At 47.5% G+C, this 24,654-nt stretch overlaps 1 long non-coding RNA gene and 2 gene segments (V, D, J or C); 2 read left to right on the forward strand and 1 right to left on the reverse strand.

The window, feature by feature from the left end:
- Positions 1–2,053: 2,053 nt before the first annotated feature.
- Positions 2,054–2,486, forward strand: LOC306653743 (immunoglobulin heavy variable 4-30-4-like). The segment is given in 2 exons: positions 2,054–2,099; positions 2,185–2,486.
- A 15,158-nt stretch (positions 2,487–17,644) lies between these two features.
- On the forward strand, positions 17,645–18,956 carry LOC306653744 (Ig heavy chain V region 1B43-like). The segment is given in 3 exons: positions 17,645–17,728; positions 17,865–17,901; positions 18,634–18,956.
- A 749-nt stretch (positions 18,957–19,705) lies between these two features.
- The window catches only part of LOC306653303, a 242,230-nt gene continuing 237,281 nt past the window's right edge, over positions 19,706–24,654 (reverse strand). Inside the window, exon 3 of the long non-coding RNA XR_013761693.1 lies at positions 19,706–20,326. This is a non-coding gene — a long non-coding RNA (uncharacterized lncRNA). The remainder of the gene's footprint in view (positions 20,327–24,654) is intronic.

The following is a 24,654-nucleotide window of genomic DNA, read 5'->3' on the forward strand; positions in this document are numbered from 1 at the left end:
GGAACACTTCCAGGACAGCTGATGCTCAGCAGGTGGCTGCAGGGAATGACCACCTACTGTGGACCTGCAGCAGTGCTGAGAGAGCAGGTGTAATTTCCCCACCACGAATTATTGATGTCAGATGTGCAGCTTGTGCTAAGAACTGGATTTAGCGACTCCACCATGGTGACCATCGGGAAAGTCATAGGAGGTAATGAGTCCCCTGGGCTTTGTCCCTATGCCCTGTTTTAGAATTTCATTTAAATAATTGCCAGCAGACAGTCAGGCACAGAAAGTTCAGTATCTTCTTTGCAGGTTTCTGTTTGGAGCTGGTGAATGCATTAACTCAGAGGACCTTGCTATGACCTCCAGGCCAAAGAATGAACTTCATGAGATTGTAGAGTTAATACTTGATAAAATGGGCACAAGAAGTTCATTAGCATGATCTGCTACTCACACCTGTCAAGTAGAGGGCTGAAGTGTCTTGCTGATGTCAATAACATGACGGGACACAGAAGGCCTGGGCTAAGGTGCCACTCCCTTGACAGGGATCTGACACAACCATTCAGCTCACGACTCACAAAGTCCTACTAATAAAATCAGTAAGCTTTAATGGGGTGTCTGAGTCGCAGGGCACTGCAGGGACACTTGATGAGGGGGACAGATGCAGCACCTCATGGCCCTGACTCAGTGTCTGGACTGGGCACTTGGGGTCTGGTTGCCCCTTCCTGGTCCCTGACCTCATATGGGAGCCAGCAGAGAGCAGCAGCTGTGTTCAGGAGAGGACAGGACCCAGACTTGATGCTCACCTGCAGGAGGATGCTCCTCAGGCATGCATAGGAACTGGCTGGAGCATCAGGAGCATCCCTCAACCTGCACAGGACAGGACCATCATGGGTACCATGGATACTGCAGAGATAAACCAGGAAAGACAGCTGCAGTTGGTCAGGCATTTCCTGAGTGCAGACATGGTGGTCTTGTCCTCAGCCCACGGCTGAAGTGGACACTTGGTTTTGTTGGCAGCATTTTGACTGGTTAGCTCTGCACCTCATCTTCCCTGGGGCCAGAGTGTCCCCATCATTCCCTCCACCCTCCCTCCTGAGGTTGAAGGAGAGAGGACACCACTCCCTGGTACCAGAGCAGGGCTGCCCCTGGGTCTGTAGGCACATTCCCAGGTGAGACTTGTGGAGAGGACTCGCTGGAATGTGACAGGAATTTGTCCATCATTGCAGAGAGTTAGGACAGCAGCACCCTAGGCCTGGGTCCTCTGTGAATGACTCTCCAAACCAGGATCAACAGAGAGCTGGGCAGTTGGAATCCAGGGAATTCTCTGCAGATCAAGAGGGAGCTGGACATAGAGGGAAACACTCAGATCTCAGATGCATAGCTTCTCTGGGGATTGGCCAACTTGGAGAGACTGCCTCCTTCTCTTTTCACATGTTCACCATCACATATGTGACAAAGGTCGGAGCAGACCTGTGTCCAGTCTCTTTGGTTCTGGTGCTGGTGTGTCCTGACGGTTAGGGAGGTCAGAGCAGCTGAATTGGGCACAGCATCTGCCCTTACACTTACCACAGGACATTTAGAGTGAGAAAGACCAAACCCAGGTAACACCACCAAATTGACAATGTCACATGCTTTCCAGGGACACAAGGACCATGTCCCAGGAGAAGGCAGTGGGAGAGAAGGCAGCAGACTATACTGTGCTCAGCACTGAGGATACAACACCCATACCCTGAGTAGAAGAAAGGAGTGAGACTGGGCAGCAAGAAGGGAGCAGTGTCCTGGGGGAAGGTCCTGGGCTGAGAAAGAAGTGTTCATCCTTCTACATGCTTCCAGAAACCAACAACTCTCCTGTCAAAGGTAAAGCTTCACTTGGGTTCAAGAGGGACACATCTCAGGAGGACTAAGGTCTGGGCTGCCTGACCTCAGCCTCTCCAGATATAAGAAGAGTCTGAGCCACATTCAAATTCCTCCTCCTGCTCTGGGTTCAAATGCTCTCTGGCTGTGGGAGCTCACAGCTCTCTGCTCACATAGGGCTAAGCTCTCTGGGATGGCAGGTGTGGTCTAGTAGATGAGGCTGCTGGGTCTTCTCCTGTGCCTGTTCACCGCTCCCCAAGGTGAGTGTCCCCAGTGTCAGAGCTGGGTCGTTGGGGAGGTTGTGACAGCAGGTGACTGATAGGATCTGCCTGCCCTTGTCCCCAGGTGTCCTTTGCCATGTGCAGCTGCAGGAGTCAGGACCAGGCCTCTCGAAGCCCTCACAGACCATGACCCTCATCTGTGCTGTGTCTGGATTCTCCATCACACCCTGTTGTTACTGCTGGAGCTGGATCCATCAGCCCCCAGGGAAGAGGCTAGAGTGGATAAGGTACATATGTTATGGTGGTAGCACGTACTACCATCCAGCCCTCATGAGTCAAGTGTCCATCTCCAGAGACACGTCCAAGAACCAGATATCCCTGAAGCTGAGCTCCCTGACCACCCAGGACATGGCCACCTATTACTAGGACAGAGACAAAGTGAGGGGACCTCAGTGTGAGCCCAGACACAAATCTCCCTGCAGGGAGACCAGGGCCAAGCAGGGGGAGACTAGCTCCACATACAGGGAGCTCAGGGTCATCCCAGAAGAAGGTGCTCAGGGAGGTGAGAACTTTGGCCCCAGTCCTGGACCACTAACCAGGCAGCTCCTACTATGTGCTTCAGCCATGGTGGTTCTACAGAGGGCTACTCCCCCTGAACATCACTGAGTTCTCCTTTTCCAGGTAGGGGATTATGGAATCCCCCCTGTCAGTACAAGCTGCTTAGTGAGGTCTGGTGCTGTCACGTTTTGTGCAATGACATGAAGTGTAGGTGCAATCACGTGAGCTGTGTGAAAATACCATAGCCCTGGGGATTCCCTCCACCCTGAGAAGGGTCTCCACATCCCCCTGCCACATAGCCCCTCCATTCTGGTGGTCCCATGACCTTCCTGTGACTGATCTGTGCATTGTTCACATGCAGATGTCAGATTCTACTTGTACCAGAGATTCCAGCCACAAGGGACCTTTGACAATGACAAGGGACAATAAGTTTTGTCACATATATAATGAACAGTCCCTTGTGCTGCCATCAGGTGTTAGAGAACATGGTGCCCTGATTCTCTAAAGCCACTGTCAGCAGGCACAACAAGGAGTCCTCTGTTCTCAAAAGTAAAGAGGATTGAGCTGAGAATTGCCAACAGAAAGCCCCAAACTTGGTCATAATCCACAGAAATGTATGTGCTCAGAATGAATGTTGGTGTATGTGACCTGTCTACCCCTCATGATGTGATTCTGTGACAACCACTCCCCACACCCAGGGCTCCAAAGAGTGTAAATTCCCAGTCCTCCTACAGCTGTGCATGGCCTATGGACAGAGGTGGCCTGAGCAAGGTTTGGAGAGAAAGTAGTTCCCTTGGCAAAGACCCAGGAGGGAGGGTGGTCAGCTCTGCATGGACTGTGGAAGCTGCAGGCTGGCTCAGCCACTGATCTCAAGACCCTGACCACACTCTGTGCACAGGACCACTCTGATGCCCATGTTGGTGCAAGGTGACCCCAAGTATGAGAAGTCCAAGACAGCTGGCTGCTGAGGAGAGGCAGCTTCACCTGCCTGGGTTTCCAGCCCTTTGTCTGGACTGCAGGGTCACAGAGAGGGACGCCCTATGCTATGTTCCACTCTTCACTGACCACAGTCATGTTGCCATTCTGGTCTTCTGAGTTACCAACAGAATTGGCCATTAGTCTCTACTTACAACAATCTAAAGCATTTCCAGATTGTATTTCTAGGCATCTCAAAATTCCTCCCACCAACTCCAGGAATCTCCAAAAGATTCTGATCCACTGTTCATGTTAATCACAGCAGTGACCCCACTCCTGGTACCCGTTTCTCATTTAGTCAGCTTTTTTCTCTGCTGTGATTAAAGGATCTGATCAGAAAAATTTGAGAAGGAAAGAATTATTTGAGGGCTCATAGTTTCAGAGTTCTTAGTCCATAGACGGCCAGCTCCATTCCTTGTGGCTTGAGGTGAGGCAGAACATCATGGCAGAGGTTTGTGCCAGAGGGAAGCAGCTTGTTTCCACAGAAAACAGAGAGACCCCACTCTACAGATACAGATATACATCCCAAAACCACACCCCATTCCAATCTCCTCCTGTCACATCCTGCCTCTTCACTTGATCCCATCAGGGATTCTTTTACTGATTGGGTTACGACATTTACAAGCCAATTGTTTCTACTCTGATCCTTCCAGCATTGTCGCACATGTGAGCTTTTGGGGAACAACTCACATCCAAACCATAAAAGTGAGGAATCACTTGACATTTAACCTCTGAATCTGCCTTATGAAACTTATCATGACATTCTTCGGTTCCATTCTTTGACCAACAAATGGCCTACTTTACTTCCCTGTGACTGAGTGAAACTGTTTGTATGCACACCACCTTTCCTTTACCCACTCATCAGGGGATGGGCTTCTGGGATATAGCTCTTGTGAGAAGCACTGCTGTGAACACAGGTGTGGCTATGTCGCTGTGGTGTGCTGAATTTGGATGCACGTGATCAATTCTGAGGAGGGGGCTTCTGGGTCATAGGGCAGTCCATTCCTGATCAGAATGGACAGCAATAATTTTAAGTCCGACCAACAGTAAGTCTATAATTTTCTTCCCTACATCCTTGCCAGCATTTATTAGCATTTGTCTTCTTGAAGTTGGCCTTCTAAATGGAGTGAGATGAAATCTCAACGTAGCTTTAATTTGCATTTCCTGGATGCTAGGAATATTGACATGCTTCCTATAATTTTTGTCCACTTGTATTCCTTCTCTTGAGAAGTGTCTCTTTACTTCTTTCCATTTATTTTTTGGGCAATTTGAGTCTTGTTATTAAGTGGTTTTTTTTTTTTTTTTTTTTATCTCATGTGTTCTGGAAATAAATGCCCTATCTTGAGCAGGTGGCAAGCATCTCCCATTTTGAAGGCTCTCTTCTGACACTCTTGATGTTTTTCATTGAGGCACAGAAGCTTTTAAATGGATGCTGTCCTCACTGATTCCTGGTTTTGTTTATGCACTTTAGTAACCTGGTTGAGGAAGCCTTTGCCTCTGCCGTTACACAGAAGGGCTGATGTAGTGTTTGCTTCCAGCACTTACAGAGGTTCAAGCCTCATTCTTAGGTTTCTGATTCATTTTGTCTTGACCTTTTGTAGGGTTAGAGGCTGTGATCTATTTTATGATTTCACATAAGAATATTCTGTTTTCTAAGCACTATATGCTGAAAAGGCTCTCATTTCCCCAACAAGGTTCTGGAAACTTTGTCAAGTGCCAGATAACTGCACTTATGTGGGTGTGTCTCTGTATCTTCTATTCTATTTCTTCCGTCTTCAGTCCGTTTGCTGTCGGGACCTTGGAATTTTAGTTACAATAGCTGTGTCAAGTAACTCGAGGTCACATAGTGTCATGTCTCAGCCAAGCTCTTCCAGCTCAGCATGGATTTTCCAGACGTGGCACCTGAGAACAGGAGCCTGACGGCCCAGGTCCTGACAAAGGCTCCAGGCGTCTCTGACCTGGTTGTCCACAGCAATCTCAGGAGGGGAGGAGGGAAGATCTGAGGAACATACAGGGCTGTCTTCCAGGAGAGTGAGTGTGATACCTTCGTGCCTAGAGTTGCTGACAGGTGATGCAGAAGATCCTCCACCAATGCACGAGCTGAGCTCTGACCCAGGAAGCAGCCACCACTGTGCCCAACCAGCCAGCAGTCTACTGCTGTGGAAGCCTCACAGGGAAATCAGGACACAGTGGGAGACTCCAGGCCCCAGGGCCCTTAGACACAATGTCACTTCTCTCAGTGGCTCTGTGGTGACAGTGCCTCTCCTCATCACCCATCGGATCCACTTTACTGCTGCTATTTCCACAGCTTCCAGGGACATTAAATAGGACTTCTGAACACCACACTCAAGTGTGGACAAGATGTAGGGCATCCACTGCCCCTCCATGGCAGTGTATGAGACTGATGAAGGTTAACAGGTCCCCTGCCAGAGCCAGCATGGTGAGGTTGATGACAAGATCAGCCTCAGCAGGGAGCAGGTCCTGGACACCCTTGAGCCATGATGGGGAACCTTCACCTTCCTGGTTGAACAGGGGAAACCATTCCCTGGTGAGTCCAGGGTCAGGCACCCTAGGGCTCTCTGCCACATGCCCTGCTCTGGGTGTCTGCAAAATTTAAATCTCTGCCTCTGAGATGGTGAAGTTGGGCCTTGTTGATTCCTGGGATCCCAAAATCATATTCCATCCTCTGGATGCAAAGCCCTGGGCTGCCTTCTGTGGTACTGCTGGCCACACCCTCCTGGCTACAGTTCCTGTGAAGCACAAATGTGCTGCTCTCCTGCACAAACTGCAAAGCCCCAGCTCTCCTGCACTGCTCTTTCTGCCCCTCCCTGTCCTGCACATGGATGACTTCAGTCAGGAGATCACAGGCCAAGGCATCCCTGTGCCCTTGAGAGAGTCCCCACCCACAAGCTGCTCCAGCATGAGTGAGCCCAGCTCCATCAAGTGTGGGGTCATGTACACTATGGGCTCTGATGGTGTCACCATGTGTCCACTTGGGAACTGGACGAGGGTCAGGTGAGCAGTCTGTTCAGGGTGAGATCAAAAACCCAAATACAAAGAAAGTGTAGCCACCGACGAGCTGTTCAACACAGTGAACGATGACTTGTCCATCTTTGTCCATCTCTGTGTGATTTCAAAACTGCATCATGGAGTTAATCTTAATTCCTCTATCATTATTTTGTACACGTGTAAAAGTAATAAATGGATGAACATTGCAAAACAGAGAAAATACATTACAGGACTTTTGATTTCCTCAGAGATACTATGTACACTGCCTTGTCGCATAACACTCCCATCTGCTGTCAATGCTGCTCTGCCTGGGTCTCCACCCAGAGCTGCTATAGAGCAGGAGGACATGCAAATAGGGCCTCCCTGTGCTCATGAAGAGCAGCCACACTGACCCTGCAGCTCTGCACAGGAGCCCAGCCCTGGACTCCAGCTCATCCCACTCAGTGGTCAGGACTCTACACAGCCTGCTCACCATGGACTGTGTGCTCAGCTGGGTTTTCCTTGTGGCTGTTTTCAAAGGTGATCAATGGAGAGCAGAGATCCTGAGTGTATGAGTGGACAGGAGTGAGAGAAAGAGTGGATGAGTGAGTGTCCTGACCAGGCTGCCTCTGTGTTTGCAGGTGTGCAGTGTGACGTGCAGCTGGTGGAGTCTGGGGGAGGCTTGGGGCAGCCTGGAGGGAGCCTGCGACTCTCCTGTGCAGCCTCTGGATTCACCTTCAGTGAGTACTACATGAGCTGAATCCGCCAGTCTCCAGTGAAGGGACTAGATTGAGTGGGCCAAATTAACACAAATGGTGGTAGCACCTACTACCCAGACTCTGTGAAGGGCGGATTCGCCATCTTCAGACACAACTCCAAGAACACGCTGTATCTGCAAATGAGCAGCCTGAGAGCTGAGGGCACAGCCACCTATTACTGTGTCAGAGACACAGTGAGGGGACCTCAGTGTGAACCCAGACACAAACCTCCCTGCAGGACGCCCAGGGCCAGCAGGGGGCGCTCAGCACACAGGGAGCTCAGGGTCACCCAGGAGCAGGTGTGGAGTGGTTTGAGGGCTGGTTTCCTGCATTTGGATCTCTCCATTATGGGCTTCTCAAGAGCCCTTTGGAAACTTTCTATACTAATTTTTGATATTAAATTTAATAAACCCCTTTTACCTATTTTTTCTCTTTAAAATTTGTGTTTCACATTTATGTGTATTACCCAGGTTCATTTGACTTAGTCGTGTACATTCATTGAGTACAATAATCACTGTTTCTGCTCCCAGTACTTCTTCTTTCATTCCCTCTTCCCTCCCTGCTTTCTTTCCACCTCTGATCTTGCTTCTCATTTTTTACAGTTTTATTTTAATTAGCAATTTTCATATGCATAAACACGAGCCCCTCACTGCGGCACAGCCCTGCATGTGCAGGATGCCCCCGTGGGGCAGAGCTGACCATTCACGTCTGCTCAGTTCCCTCTTTGGTTCCTCACTTTTCTTGTCCCTCCTCCCTCATCCTTAGTCTTCTTAGTCTCCTTCACACTTATCTTTTATTTTCTGGGGATTCCACCTGCCTTTATTTTCCTTATTTGCTCTGTCTTCCACATAGGAGAGAAAACATCAACCCTGACTCTCTAAGTATTTACTTCACTTGTTCTATTCTCCAGCTTCATCTTTCCACCATAGTTTCACTCTTTCTCATGGATGAGTAGTACCGAATTTTGCATATAATCCACATATTTCTACCCAGATATCCATGTACTGAGCTCAGAAATGCTGAGAGAAAGCCCTAAACCTGATCAAAATGCACACTTTACCCACTCCTAGAGCTTGGTACACATCTTTTGAAGTTTACTATGACCACCTCAGCCCGAGCAGCAGTGTGTGCTGAGTCCAGTCAGTTGTTCTCTCTATTCTGGAACAATGTGCACATGCTGAGAGAGACAGGACTGCGGAATTGAGGGCCAGTTGCTGGGCTCCCAGGTAAATCTGAAGACAGTTGCTCCAGATAGGAGTCCACCTTCCCCCAGGTCTGCAGAGCTCATGAGCATGAGGAAGGCCTAGATCACAGATGTTAGATGGGATGGATGGATGGATATATATATATATATATATATATATATATATATATATATATATATATATATAAACTGACAACCTGAGCCAGACCACCTGGATTGCCCTAGTACTGATGGACGGGATTTGTTGCATCCTAAGCCCCTATTGTGACCCCAGCACCATTCAGGAGTTCCAGCCTCACCTGCTGCTCTTTGCTACCTACCTTCCTGCCATGTGGAGCAGCCTCAGGAAGCCCTGATCAGGAGCAGTACCTTGATATTTGCAGCCTAGTCTCCAGAACCTGCTGCAGTCCAGCTCTTTCATTGCTAATATGTATATGTATATATGATTTATAATAGTTGAGAGACACAGAGAAAGATAGAATCCATTAGTCATTAGTCTCATTAGCCCTAAGTTTAGGAGGAAACAGGCACCATTTTCTAAGATATTTCTGCCCTTGACCACTGTCCCCTTCCATCTTCTCCTTCACACACTCCCTGGGCTGGACGAGGAGGATGCTGGGTGTGGAGATGGGAACATGGAGAGGGCTGGATCCTCCAGGGCTGCACCTCCTTCACTCAGCAGAGGCCCCATGGCCAGGAGCTGTCCTGCCCCTGTCTCACCCTCAGGCACACATGTCCATCATGGCCAATCACCACGGGAAAACAGCTGGAGCCTGGCACTGTCTGCACTAGCAGGGATGTGTCCACTCTGCTGCTACCTTCTCCCCAGGGATGCATCCAGCTGTGGGCCTCAGAGGCACCTGCAGTGGGGAGGCTGTGCCTCTATGTGAGGCCTCCTTTAGCTCAGAGAATCCAGCTTGCACAGAACCATCAGGTGCACATGCTGCTGCCATGTGTGATGGGCACAGGGCCCAGGTGTGGGCAGGGAGGAATCCAGCCTCTGTCCTCACTTTCAATTGCCATGAGCTGAGTGCACACAGGACCATGTGTATTTCCCTCTTGTGAGAGGCCTGGGGACAGGACCCGCCAGCGTCCCCATGGACCTGGTGCTGTGCCCAGGTCAGGCTTGATTCCCACCACGGCACCTGGCCCTCATTGCTCTCCACATGGTCACCATGTCCCTCCTGCTCTTTGGACCCTCTCACAGCAAGGCCAGACGGTCGAAGCACCTATGTCTGGTGGGGTGACTCTCAGTCCCAGCTCTGTAGACCCAGCTCCGGGTCACCTGGCCATTGTCACAGCTTGGTGGCCATGATGGTCTTTTCCATGTTGGACACTGTGACAGAGAGAGTGCAGAAGATGCACAGCTCATTTCCAATGCAGAATGGGTTTTGCAGAGCTCACCAGGTGTGTGCAACTGGGAGTTGTAGTAGGGTCAGGGAAGCAGTCGTGTCCCAAGTGGGAGCAAAAGACAAATACTAGGTCAGTTTTGCCAGATATGAGCTGTAGGATCAGTGAACCAGCACTCTTTCTTCTGTGTGTGATTTTAAAATTGCCCCTTGGTGTTAACACTGATACCTCCATCATATGATCTTGTGTTCATATTAAATAAATTAAGATATATTATAATCACATTGAAGTTAAAGAAATTCTACTTTTCTGAATGCTGTTGTGGCCACCATTCTGCCCCATGACACACCCATCTTTACTCAGCGGTGCTCGATCTGGACCTCCTCCAACAGCTCCTAAGGCCCCTGCTACACTGGGGGATCCTGTTGAAGGCAATATGATAGCTGCACCAGTTAAACAGAAAGCTCACATCTGTTGGGACTCTACTCTACCTGAGACCTCCACCCAGAGCTGCTATAGAGCAGGAGGACATGCAAATAGGGCCTCCCTCTATCATGAAAACCAGCTAACCTGACCCTGCAGCTCTGCACAGGAGCCCAGCCCTGGACTCCAGCTCATCTCACTCAGTGGTCAGTACTCAACACAGGCCGCTCACCATGGAGTGTGTGTTCACCTCGGTTTTCCTCTTGGATGTTTTCAAAGGTGATTAATGGAGAACAGAAGTCCTGAGTGTGTGAGTGGACAGGAGTGAGAGAAAGAGTGGATGAGTGAGTGTCCTGACCAGGTTGCCTCTGTGTTTGCAGGTGTGCAGTGTGAGGTGCAGCTGGTGGAGTCTGGGAGAGGCCTGGTGCAGCCTGGGGGTCCCTGCGACTCTCCTGTGCAGACTCTGGATTCACCTTCAGTGACTAGTGAATGAACTGGGTGCATCAGGCTCCAGGGTAGGGGCTGGAATGGGTTGCTCTTATCAGAAGCAAAGGTAATATTTACACCACTGAATATGGAGCATCTCTAAAAGGCCGATTCACCATCTCCAGAGACAATGCAAAGAAAATGCTCTACCTGCAAATGAGCAGCCTGAGAGCCGAGGACACAGCCACCTATTTCTGTGCCAGAGACACAGCGAGGGCACCTCAGTGTGAACCCAGACACAAACCTCCCTGCAGGGTGCCAGGGCCAGCAGGGGGCGCTCAGCACACAGGGAGCTCAGGGTCACCCAGGAGCAGGTGCAGAGGGGGTTGGGGGTTGTTTCCTGCATCTTGAGGCCTCTTCATATATGAGCTTTCTAGGGCAGCTCTCTGTGCACATTTTTTGTACTAATTAGAGATGTCTCTGAAGAGAACTATTTGGTTTTTTATTTTATATCCATTTTCATTGGTGCCTTCTAAATATATAGAATATTGCATTCCTATTTGACGTAATTTCACAGTCTTGGAGTATGACCTCCTCCTCTTCTGTCCTTGCCATTTCCCTCTCCACCCTCTTTACCTCTCCTCTTGTGCTTTTCTCCTTCTTTTCTCAACAGATCTTTTTATGGCTTTGTTTACTTAGTGCTTCTTAGAGAACATAAGTGGACACTCACTGAGGCACCTCCACAGGTACACAGGGGAGTTTGGTCAATTTCTTTCCTCTTCCCCTCCCTTCTTCTGCACCTGTGACCTTACTCTCAGTCCCGTTCTCTACTCTGTGACTCCTCTTCTAGTTCCAGAAGATGCATCACAGATCTTTTTTCCTTCTCTGGTCTAAAATTTGCTTTTGGTAGGAAACTTTTGGCAACTCACCCTCTGAATCTGGCTTATGAAACTCACCATGACATTCTACAGTTCCATCCATTGACCAGCCAATGTCCTAATTTCACTCTTCCTTGTTTGTGAGTGAAACTCTGTTCTGTATGTCCAGCAGTTATCCATTCATCTGTTGATGGACATTTGAGAACATTTTGAAATTTATCTCTAGTGAGAAGCACTGCCGTAAACACTGATTAGCTATATAGCCATGGTGTGCTGAGATTAGTTCTATGAGATCAATACTGAGGAGGGGTACATCTGGGTCACAGGGTGGTCCACTCCTGATCTACATTCTGCTTTCTAGAATGCAGCACTAATGTAAGTCCCACCAACAATACATCTGTGTATCTCTTTCCCACATCCTTGCCAGCATTGATTATTATTTGCAATCTTGATGATTCTATTCTATTTGAAATGAGATGAAATATCAATTCAGTTTTGATTTGCATTTCCTGATTACTAGGAATATTTTCCTATATTTGTTGTCCACTTGTGTTTCTTCTTTTGAGAAGTGTCTGTTTAGTTCTTTACATTTTATTTACTGGACTTTTTGGATTCTATCTTTAAGTGTTGGGTTCTTTATTGATTCTGGATATCTGTGCCCTATCTGAGAGCAGGTGGCAAGATCTCCCATTCTGAAACTCTCTCCTGATACTTTTTTGTGTGTGTGTGTGTGGTGCTGGGGATTGAACCCAGGGCCTCGTGCTTGCAAAGTGATCACTCTACCAACTGAGCTATCCTCCCAGCCCCTCTCCTGAAACTCTTGATTCCTTCCAATGCTATGCAGAAGCTTTTAATTGGATACTGTCCTCCTTACTGATTCCTACTGATTCTTGGTTTTGATTCTGGCACTTTAATAATCCTGGTCAAGGACGTCAGTGCCTCCGCCATTGCACAGGAGAGTTGATGCAATATTTACTTCTAGAACTTGCAGAGATTCTAGTCTAATTCTTAGATTTGTGATCCACTGTGACATGATTTTTTAGGGAAGAGATAGTGATCCATCACATTCTTTTACATATTGATATCCAGTTTTCTCAGCACTATGTGTTGAAAAGTCTGTCCATTTTCCAAGAGTATTTTGGAAACTTCCTCAAGTGACAGATAACCGCACCTATGTGGGTTGATCTCTGTATATAGTCTTCTATTCCACTGGTGTTCATGTCTGTTTGGTGCCAGGAACATACTGCTTTATTACTGTAGCTCTGTCAAATACCTTGAGGTCAGATACTGTCACGTGTCCAGCATTGCTCTTCCTGGATAGGATTGCTTTAGCTATCATGTGTTTGTGATTTCTGAATACAAATAGTAGAACATTTTTTCTGGTTCTTTGAAGGATGACTTTGGTATTTGTTGGTGATTTCAGTGAATCTGTGTAACATTTGGGGTAGAATGGACACTTGATAATATCAATTCTGACTACACAAAACATGGGAGGTCTTTCCATCTCTAAGGCTTCAATTTCTCCCTGTTGTGTTGACTTTTTCCATTACAGAATGTTTTTACATCCTTGGTTGAATTTTATCCAAGTACCTTTTACTTTTTAGGGATTGGGTGGCTCCAGCTCACCACAATCACAATCAAAGCTGCCATCATCTTCCTCTGATACGAGACTTCTCCGACTCATGGAGGGAGTGTGATGTCAGTGGACATCCCTCAGGGTCAGCCCAGGTCTCCTGCTGCGCTGGAGGAAGTGGCCTCTCCAAGGCTCTCACTTTGCCACAGTCGCCACCATGTAACCCCAACCTGCAAGAGAGGGCGACGGAAGAGGAATTTAAGGATCTTTCAATGGGAATCTCCTGATGTCCTTCTGGACCAACTGATTTTAGAGCCACGGGAACGTGGTTTACATGTGTATGCATGCTGTATTGGACATTGCTAAAGTCATTTATCAAACCTAGAAGCATTCTGATGGAGTGGTTGGTTCTTCTAGATATCAGGTCATATCACCAGCAAGCAGACATACTCAGAATTCTTCCTTTTCTTTGCAAATGATTAAATTGCCTTTTCATGCTTGATTGCTCTGGTTGGAGTTCCAGGACTATGTACAAAATGAAAACAATCAAAGAAACAAAGAGATGGTTCCTAGAAAAGATAAAGAAGATTGAAGAGCCCTTGACAAACTAGAAAAATAAAAAAAAATAGAAGATCTAAATTGAAATAATAGAGATAAAACAGAAGCTATTACCACAGGAAATGTTGAAATCCAGAAGATTTTTAGAAAATTTTTTGAAAATTTTTCCTCCAGTAACTAGAAAACCTTGAAGATATTGACAAATTTCTAAACACGTATGACCTGCATAAGTTGAAGCTCAAGAATACAGAAATCCAAAACAGAAAACAGTGAAGCAAAAAAGTCGAACAGTCTTTGAAGACCCACAACTGGATGTGTCCCTGGAGCACAGGTAGACCTGAGTGGAGAAGAATCAATGCACATTTCCAATGCAAAATGGGTCCTGAAGACCTCACCAGGTGTGTGCACCTGGGAGCTGCAGGAGAGTCAGAGGAGCAGGTGTGTCTATGTGAGATCAAAGACCAAATACCCAGTAACGCTTGCCAGTTATGAGCTATTGGACAGAAGGAACTTGCACTGTTGCTTCTGTGTGGTTTTAAATGTTCATCATGGAATTGCCACCGATACGTCCATCCTCTTTTTAGGAGGCTTGTAAAAACAAATTCAGAAAGGAAAATAGCTCAAGAAAAATCAAAGGACAAATACTAATGTCCTGAATGCAGCTCTACTATGCTGCCCCTGATTTTCCCATCTGCTCTCTGTTCTGCTCTACCTAGTCCTCCACCCAGGGCTACTATATAGCAGGAGGCCACACAAATAGGTCCTCTGTCTGCTCATGAAAACCAGCCCACCCTGATCCTGCAGCTCTGCACAGGAGCCCAGCCCTGGACTCCAGCTTGTCCCACTCAGTGGTCAGGACTCAACACAGGCTGCTCACCATGGACTGTGTGCTCTGCTGGGTTTTCCTTGTGGCTGTTTTCAAAGGTGATTAATGGAGAACAGAGATCCTGAGTGTGTGAGTGGACAGAAGTGAGAGAAAGAGTGGATGAGTGAGTGTCCTGACCAGGCTGCCTCTGTGTTTGCAGGTGTGCAGTGTGACGTGCAGCTGGTGGAGTCTGGGGGAGGCCTGGCGCAGCCTGGGGGTTCCCTGTGACACTCCTGTGCAGCATCTGGATTCACCTTCAGAAACTACTGGATGAGCTGTGTCTTCCAGGCTCCAGGGAAGGGGCTGGAGTGGGTGTCCATCATTAGTGGTAGTAGTGGTGCCATTAACTAGTGGTGCCATTAACTAAGTGAGATGTCAACTCACCATCTCCAGAGACAAATCCAAGAAAACCCTGTACCTGCAAATAATCAGGCTAATAGCTGAGGACACAGCCACCTATTACAGTGCCAGAGACACATTGAGTGAATCATAGGATGAGCTCAGAAGCAATCCTCTCTCCAGGAAGCCCAGGCCACAAGGGGAAACTCAAGACAAATTATCTGCTGATTGACTCTCCTGGAATTGTTTCCTGATTGATTTTGAATTTTTCTCTATAAATTACACACTTTGTAGTAAAGTTCTCTACAGTTACGATTCTGGACCTATCACAGGTGTTTCTGAATTTAAAAAATAATAAGTAACTGAATGTGGTTGCAATAAGTTCATGCCATATCATAAATTCCATGGTTCCAAAATAAATTTCCTAAAATATCAAATCTCATGTTCTTAAAGTAAAAATTCCCATGGTCGACTAACTTAGAGTGAAATTTCCCTAACAGCATTTTAAAATCTTAAAGGTTCAATTTTTGCCTTTCTAACTGGAAGGGAATTGAAAAGTCTCACAAACACCAAGAGCATTTCAGGTTCACAGTGAACAATAACACACAGACCCACACACTCATGTGCAAGCACATGCTCTCAGCTCTGCACACGGCAATCACAACTGCAGGACCCTGCGGGACAGATGAGAACACTCATCAAGAGAAAGGCCTAAAGCTCACTGCATGAACACCAGAACTTTGCTTTGTCTGTGACCCACCTCCATATCTCTGCTCCTTGAAATTCCTGCCAGGATCCTGTGTCTATAAGGAGACCCTCAGTACTGCAGGGTGACCACGCTGTCCCTCCAGCTGCCCACATGCGATAGTCAGGAGGAGCTCTATGGAGCCATGCGCAGGTGCAGAGTGGAGATCTCACCATTCACTGGGAAGTTCCAGGGTCGCCCGTGTGTGCAGAGGCCATGGGGCTGTGCATGGTCAGGAAGCAGAGCCACAGCCAGTGCCACACACAGGAGAACTAAAAGCCTCTGCACCACTTACACTTCAAGCATCGGCAATGCCTCAAGGAGGCAGCACAGGGCAGGAAGGATTGTAAGGAGCATAGAAATTCATGTGGAGAACACAGTCCTCCCACCATTAGAGCCCAGGGCTTGTCTGCAGGCTGCACAAACCCAGGAGCTGGTGCATGAGACCTGGCTGCTGTCGCTGCTGCTGGCTCTGTTGTGCAGTGAGCGTCCATGGGTAGCACTGCTGCTTTTCTCTCAGGCCTGGCATTCCCTGCAGGACACGTCCATGTTCACTTTCCACAGTCCTCATGCTCATTTCTAATTCTCCTGTCATCTGACACATCAGCAGGGTCCTGCCATGACAGCTTCCCATCCTCTGTGCCCTCTGTGTGGAAATGTGAAGTGCCTTCTGCAGGCTCCACATGCAGACCCCAGGCTTGGCATAGCAGTGCTGGTGATGGACAGCACAGCCTGGACCAGCCTCTCGCCTGCCATCCACAGGACCCTTTTCTCACTTGTGTACTGTGCCCATGGAATCTTCATGTTGATATGAAATGAGGTGATTAAACCCCCTCAAACCTGATCAGGTGGAAGGGTGATCAGAATCAAGAATTGATTGTAATCGTTCACATGGGAGGTGCCTCAAAATCTCATTGTGAGACAATGCAAGAAGTTTCAGAGGACAGATCACTAGATTATAAGAGCTCTAACCCAAAGTGGATTAATCTACAGACATGGATTAACTTGTAGCAACTCTAGGCAGGTGGGGTGAGGCAAGAGGAGGTGGGTCACTGGGTGTGCCTTTGGGTTCACACTTTGTCCCTGTTGAGCAGAGCCCCCTGCTTCCTGGTGACCATGTCCTGAGCTGCTTTCCTGCTCCCCAGCCTTCTGCCATCATGTCCTCCTCACCTGGATCAGGGCTGAGGACTGGGCCAACAAGCCCTCAAACTTCTGAAATTGTGAACCAGAGGAACCTTTCCCTCTTCCAGGTGGCACTTCTCCAGACCTTGATCACAGTAGCCGAGAGCTGTCTTAGCATGCACACATTTTTATGAGGTTTACTCAGGACCACACAATGAATCCAGTAACTTCTTATGTGTTTTACCAACAAATTGTGGTGAATGGTGAGAGCAAGGTGAAGCCCTGGCTCCTAGAGCCCACTGGGTCTCACCTGGCACAGGTGAGGTGGGGATGAATGTCATGGAGTTGGATCCAGGATTCTCAGGGTAGAAGGTGGGGTCATCTGAAAATGTCTCCCCTTTTGTATCCTGGAAGAACAGCTAAATCATTTAGTTTGCTGGGACTCGGAAACTTCACCCACAGGGCACACATGGATTTGCAGTTGGTGGAAACATGGAGACCAGCAAGGTCTTTCATGAGCCTCCGCAGCACCAGGAGGAGGGTGTCTGCAGGTTCAGTGTTTGCAGTGAGGTCATGGTCATCACCACAGTGAATAAGGACAGGTGCCTACATGTCTTACTATAGGTTGCATTCACTCAGTTAGGCAGGAGATCAGTTCCTGAATCCTCATCAGGAGATCAGCACCTACACTTGTCCTGTCAGTGAATCCCCCTAAGGAGAATGTCTACTGGGTCCTCCAAATGATGGTCCTATGAGCAGGGCAGTTCGCACTGTAGCGATGCTGCACAAGGAAGGAGCCAAGGGCCTCCCTCCTCGCCCAGGATGCCCTGCATGTCCTCCCTGTCTGCTGTCAGCCTGGCTCTGCTGCTCTGGGTGGACTCAGTGGCTCTCAACCTCAGGCTGCAGGTGAGAGCTGCCTCTGCTCCCAGGACCCTCATCCTGGCTAAGCCCCTCCCATGCTGTCCTCTCATGGTGGAGAACAGAGGGCAGGACATATGAGTGGATGGGCTCAGGGAAGATTCCAGCCCACTGCTGTCCACAGGTTTTGGCTGAAGAGTTGGAGGAGGAGAATGTCAAAGGTTGGAGGGTAGTGCAGTGGTCACTCAACAGGAACCCTCTCCCCTCATGAGACTCTGCTCCCTCCTATACTACCCAGTGTTTAGCCCCCAAATCCGACAAAGATAACAGAAAATAAATATTCATGAGAAAAAAGGGAGGACTCTTTTCCTTAACGTGTGGAACACCATCTTCAGTCCTGTTCTCTTGTTCAGTCACCATTGAGGGCTATTCCTTCAGGACTGGGAGTTGAACCTGGGGCCTCTTGCATGCCACGCAAGTTCCTGCCACTCTGTGATCCTCCCAGGTCCAGGGAGGAAGGGCTGGGGGAGTCACTGCTGGATTCAGGAAGGTGGGTTCCTCCTCTGACAGCTTTCAGCACCCCTAAACCCCCTTCTCTCCTGTCACAGGTAAAGCTCCACATGGGATCAAGAGAGGGACACATCTCAGGAGCACTAAGGTCTGGGCATCCTGGCCTCAGCCTCTCCAGATATAAGAAGAGCCTCAGCCACATGCAAATTCCTCCTCCTGCTCTGGGTTCAAATGCCCTCTGGGCTGTGGGAGCTCACAGCTCTCTGCTCACACAGGGCTGAGCTCTCTGGGAAGGCAGGTGTGGTGTAGAAGATGAGGCTGCTGGGTCTTCTCCTGTGCCTGGTCACAGCTCCCCACGGTGAGTGTCCCCAGTGTCAGAGCTGGGTCCTTTGATATGTTGTAGCTGCAGGTGACTGACAGGTTCTCCCTGTCCTTGTTCTCAGGTGTCCTGTGCCAGGTGCAGCTTCAGGAGTCAGGACCTGGCCTGGTGAAGCCCTCGCAGACCCTGTCCCTCACCTGTGCTGTGTCTGGATTCTCCATCACAACCAGTGGTTATGCCTGGCACTGGATCCGTCAACCCCCAGGGAAGGGGCTAGAGTGGATAGGGTACATAAATTATGGTGGTGGCACTAACTACAGCCCATCACTCAAGAGCCGATTGTCCATCTCCAGAGACACGTCCAAGAACCAGTTTTCCCTGCAGCTGAGCTCCCTGACCACCCAGGACACGGCCACCTATTACTGTGCCAGAGACACAGTGAGGTGACCTCAGTGTGAGCCCATACACAAACCTCCCTGCAGGGCGCCAGGGCCAGCAGGCGGCGCTCAGCACACAGGGAGCTCAGGTGCCTCCTTCAGAGCAGCCTTGGAGAAGATTGAGTGGTTTCTCTCCACCTGAGCTGGGTGTCAATTGATCCCAACATGGGGAATCGTGGGGTCTTATCAGCTTCAGATCATCCCCTGATGTTCTCTTATGAGGTCAAACATGTCTTTCTCCACAGATCTCTGTCCTGGCCACACAGTTTTTCTTCCCTCCATATGCTTGTGTCTGTGTGTGTATAATCAAACACAGGTCTCTCTGTTTGTAATCTGTCATTCACCTGTCATTATATTAACAATCATCTATTTATCTATTTAACTGCTTAGTTTAGATGTCATCAATACAACAAGATCAATTAACTTAATGAATACATTCCTCTGACCAAACTACATCAAGACCCACCTAGAATAAGAAATTTTATTCTGACTCATAGTTTCAGAGGGTCAGTACATGGTCATCCAACTCTATCACGCTGGGTCCCAGGGGAGGCAAATCCCCAAGGTAAAATTCAGGTGAAGGCAACAGGTGTAGGTCTTGGTGGGCAGGAATAAGAGAGAATGTCAAGAGGTGGCTAGGGAAAAGTAGCCTGTCTGAACCTGTGGTGTTGCCTTCTGCTGCCCTCATGGACTCTCCCATATCCTGGCTCTTCCACAGTCAGCAGCCCGCCTCGTGAGACAGTGCACATCATTGCCATATCTTAGTTTCTGGGGTCTGCATTCCGGCTTCAGGCTCACATTCACAGGTCTAAGTATCATCTTCCTCAGAATGACCACAGGGATTCTGGCCATTCTACTCATTGCTGTCCTCTGAGAATTCTTTGAAGGATCATTGGAGGCCTCCATGAACAACTAACTCCAGCATCCTACACACTTGACGAACCAGCACTCTGTGCATGATACCAAGGTATGCTGGAAGCTCAAGCAGGAACTGAGCACACTGGAGTCATGAATGCTCTGGTCTCTTAGTGCCTAGGAGGGAGGATGGAGAAGCCACTTCCTAGTTCCCTGATGTGAGCAGATACCCCACCATTTCTTCTCATGGGATCTCCCTTCTACATTCCTGACCCTGAAATGGGTGTGACCTTGCCAATTTCTGAGAGGTCCTTGAGACATCTGTCCTGTTTTCTGGGTAGAGTACTTATCATCCCCTTTTGTCTGTAATCTCTTCCAAAACCCCAACTTCCTCATCCCCAGGTTTACATGTACGATTCTGACTCATCTCCAAGTTTTAAAATCTTTCTGCTCTATATTCTGCTCCTGATTATCAACATAGACCTGGCTCATAACAAAGAGCAGTACCTATGCCACCTCCTGCAGCTGTGCTGCCTTGAATCTTCCACTACCTTTTAATCATTTCCTTACATTTCATTAGCCTCCCAGGACTCCTCAGTAATGGGAACGTGTATATATGCTCTTTGCTAAAATACACCATGAATTTTCTCCATTTCAGCTCTCAAGAGAGTCCAGTTCTCTTGGAATCCTGGTGAGCATGGTTTTCATTCCTATCAGCCTTCTGGCCCTCTGTGCTCCCAATACAATAGCCATGAGTCCTGCTTACACCTTGAAGCCTTCTCTATCCTGCATCCTCAGGTTTTTCCTCTTTCTTTCCTAAAACCAGTTCTAAAGACTTTGGAATCTCATTGATACGCTTGTTATAGATGGACCCCTCTCCTGGTACTAATTTCTGTGGCAGTCATCTTTCCTTCTCTGTGGGTAAACACCTCACAAGACCAAAGTAGCGCAGGTAAGCATTGATCTGGATACAGGAGCAGAAGGTAACTGCACTGCTCTTGACCTGAGGGAGGAAAACCTCCTGGTTGAAGGGCAGCAATGGAAAGACAGTGCTTATCTCATAGTTTCCACCAAGCACAGCGGAATTCATGGGGGCTACAGAGAAGAGGGAATGCTCCAGGATGCCCCCATTGACTCCCCTCCTCAGCAATTTCTCACCTGCTTAAATCTCCACCCATCAGGTCCATCAAACCAGGATCACTTCCAGGTTGCAGAGCTCATGACCTTTTTTTTCCACATTTGACTCTTCTGCACAAATGCAGGAGCTTGGGGACAATCCATCTCCAACCTGCAACAGAGAGATGAGCAGAGCAGAGGAAGGGAACAAAAGGAAGAAGGAAGGCAGAGAATAGCAAATCACAGGGACTGAATGGGAGAAAATAACTTTGTATTATTTTCAATAATATAATCATATAATATGATAACATAATCATAGCTTTGAATGATTACATCAAAATGAATGCAATGTTAGATATGTATTATGAATTTGAAATCTGTTTTGAATATTCAGGGTCTTTTTTCACATGAAATTATGTTGTAAACAGTTTTTCTAATTCTGTAAAAAAAAAAAATTCCTTGGGGTTATAATAGAAAATGCTCTAAATCATAACTCTATTTGAGAATTAAAACAGGGTAGTACTATAATATGTCTATAGCAGGGACCCTGGGTTTCCTTTAATTGCCTTTTTATATTTTTCCTAGAATATTTTATAGATTTCAGTATCTCTCTTTGAACAGATTAGTTTTACACCTAACATTTTACAATTTTGTATTTTTTTATTCACAAATAATGTTGTGTGTCTTGTTCATTTTCATGCTATACCTCATGGCACAAGGTCCCATGGAGAGTAACAGGCTCACCTGGCTCTGGAGGTTGGGGTCTGCTCCTCCCCCCTGTCCCACAGCAGCCCTCACTCCTGTCAGGTCTTCACACGATGGAGCCTGTTCATGTGTCATTCTGTGTCATCCTACTGCTTCTCCTCTACCATGTTCTGTGGGAAGACAGCCTGATTACTATTTAAATTGCTCTTTATGTGGCATTGGAGAGGGTCTTAGTCACCTTTCACATTACCATGACCAATATGTATGTCAAGGACCATGTGAAGAGGAAACAGTTATTTCTGATTATAATTTCAGAGGTCTCAGGCCACAGGCAGTGAACGCCATAGCTCTAGTCAATAGGTGAGGTGGCCAAACATTGTAGAGTAGTGTGGTGGAAGAAAGTAGCTCAGCATATAGTAACAGCTGACAGAGAGATGGAGGGAGAGCTCTGCTCACCAGGGACATTAGAAAAATTCACAGCGAACACCAGTGACCTACCTCCAACAAACACACCCATCCTACATTTGGTTGCCACCCATATAAAGCATGTCCTTGTATGATTCTACTGATTAGTTTGCAATACTCATCATCTAATCTTTCCACCTCTAAAAATTATTACCACACATGGGCTCTTGGGAACAGCCCATTTGTAAACCTTAGTATTCTTTTCTAGGCCCCAATAGTTCATGCCCATCTCACATTTCAAATTACCATGAGGCAACTTTCAGGAGTCACCCAAAAGCCCAGGTATGAAATCTCTTGAGTCTCAAGGTACACTCCTCACTGTGGAAGTAAACTCAATACAAGTGCCATGCATCTAATATGTAAAGGCACAGAGTGAACATTTCCAATCCACAAGTTAGAAAGCGGGCATAGATTGAAGGGATGGGACCAAAGCTAGACTAATGTTCAGCTGCACAGTCCTGTTGCTCCACGTACAGCACCTGGGCACATGGTATCTGCTGTTTCATCCAAAGGTTGGTCTGTCAGCTCCAGTGACCTTGCCGGTTGTGGTCCTCATGGCCTCCCTTGTGGCTTTTCTCTGCTTCATTCATGCAGATTATCTTGTCATAGACTCCATGTTGCTGGCATCTCTATCTTGGAGTTGGCCCCAGGAATTGCACCAGTCTTCTCACATCTTCATGCATCTTCCTCTCAGGCTGCAGGGCCTCTGACCCTGCAATTTCTGGACTTCCCCACCTTCCATGAAATCTTAATGGAAGACCTCCCCCAACACCTAGCATCCTGCAATCCTGCAGAACCAGCATCTTCTGGTTGACCCCAGGTCTGCCACAATCTCAAGTAGCACCAGGCCTCATGGACCATGGTAATGCATGCTTCCAAGGTGGAGAATGGTGAAACAACTGTCCACACCCACCTGTGCATGTAGGGTGTCCACATGGTCTCTTCTCAAAGAATTGTTCCTTTTGCATCCTTGAGCCTGAGATGGTTCTGGTCTTGCACATTTCTGAGATGCCATGATCCCAACTTTTCTTTTGTTTCTGGGGAAAGTATGAGCAAGTCACAAGTGGTTGTCATGTTTTTAAGAATTCCAATTTTCCTAGCCCAAGTTTTACTCACGGGTGTCCAACCAAACTGCAAGTTTTCACATCTCTTTTCTCTGCTTTCTGCTCCTGAACTTCACGCTAAACTTGACTAAAAGCAGGCATCCTTGTCCATGCCTTCCTCAAAGTTGTGCTGTCCTGAAATTTTCTCTGCCCTATTAATGAGACCATCACATTTAAGCCTACCTTCCCTACCTTCACAAAAAGTCTCAGGACATGGGTAAAATGTGGACAGCTTCTGAGTCAGAATTCAATGTGTATGAATGGACTTTACTCCACTTCCCAACAGAGTCCTCCTCTGAATGCTTATGAGCCAAGTATTTGCTATCCACACTCCAATTCACATTCTGTTCTTCTTGGCTCCCACCAGAACCCCCATTACACACCACTTAATTTAGTCTAAAGCTGGTGCAGTTCTTGTTTCCAAATTTTTCTATTTTCTCCACACCAACTTCATAAAGCTTCTAAAGCTTCTGGACTACAGGACCTGGTCAGTTTTAATGACCCCTCTTAATCATACCTATTTCTATTTCAGTCAGTATTTGTATTGATGTGGTCAAAATACCTGTCAAGAACACTGGATGGAAAAAGCATGTGTCTGACTAGAATTACCCAGGCACAAGTTAATGCAGAACATCATGAAAGAGTGTTGGAGGAGGAACACTTCTCAGGATAATGCCAGGAGGAATCAGTGAGAAAAGTGTAGGGACAAGAGAGAGTGATCCACTCCTGAGAGACAGAACATTAATCTCAAATATAAACACCTCGAGGGACCTGTATCCTACAGATACACCCTACCTCTCTATACTTACCATGCCCACTTGATCCATGTTGCTGCATCAATCCACTGATTATCCCACAACCTTCAGAACCTGATCCTGTCATCTCTGCAAATTCTTGCAATATACACACAAGGGCTTTAATGCACCTCATATTTAAACTTAAGTGTATAGTGAGCTTAAAATATGGTTCATTGAAAGCCCTATCATAAAAATATAAAAAGGAAAGGGATTTTCCCAGAATGCTGGACCTATATCACTAGATGCATGTGTGAGGGCAATGGGCTGAGGTTCTCTGACCTGCCCAAGTTGTCGCTGTGGTATGTCAGGAAACAGCAGAGAGCAGGTGACTTTCTGGGCTCCATGTGTTATGGGGTGCAACTGAAAAACAGACTGATCACCACTGAGAAGTCCAAATTTGAGAGTTTTTATTAAGCCAGCCTGCTGATTATCACACACAAAGCCCCAACAAAGGATACTGGGAGAACAGCCCCTGCCATAGAGTGACAGGGGTTTTTATATCAAGTCAGTACATCAATCATAAGTGTCTGTTGCTATAACTCAAAATAACAAACTAACATCATGGGATCTGAAGTCATTAAAAAGGGGGAAGTGGGTCAAAATGACCTTACTTAGGGAAAAACTATAGAATGGTTACTGACATCTAGACAATCACTGTTGACATCAT

Source organism: Sciurus vulgaris (genome assembly GCF_902686455.1).
Source record: "Sciurus vulgaris genome assembly, chromosome: 2".
Classification (NCBI taxonomy): domain Eukaryota; kingdom Metazoa; phylum Chordata; class Mammalia; order Rodentia; family Sciuridae; genus Sciurus; species Sciurus vulgaris.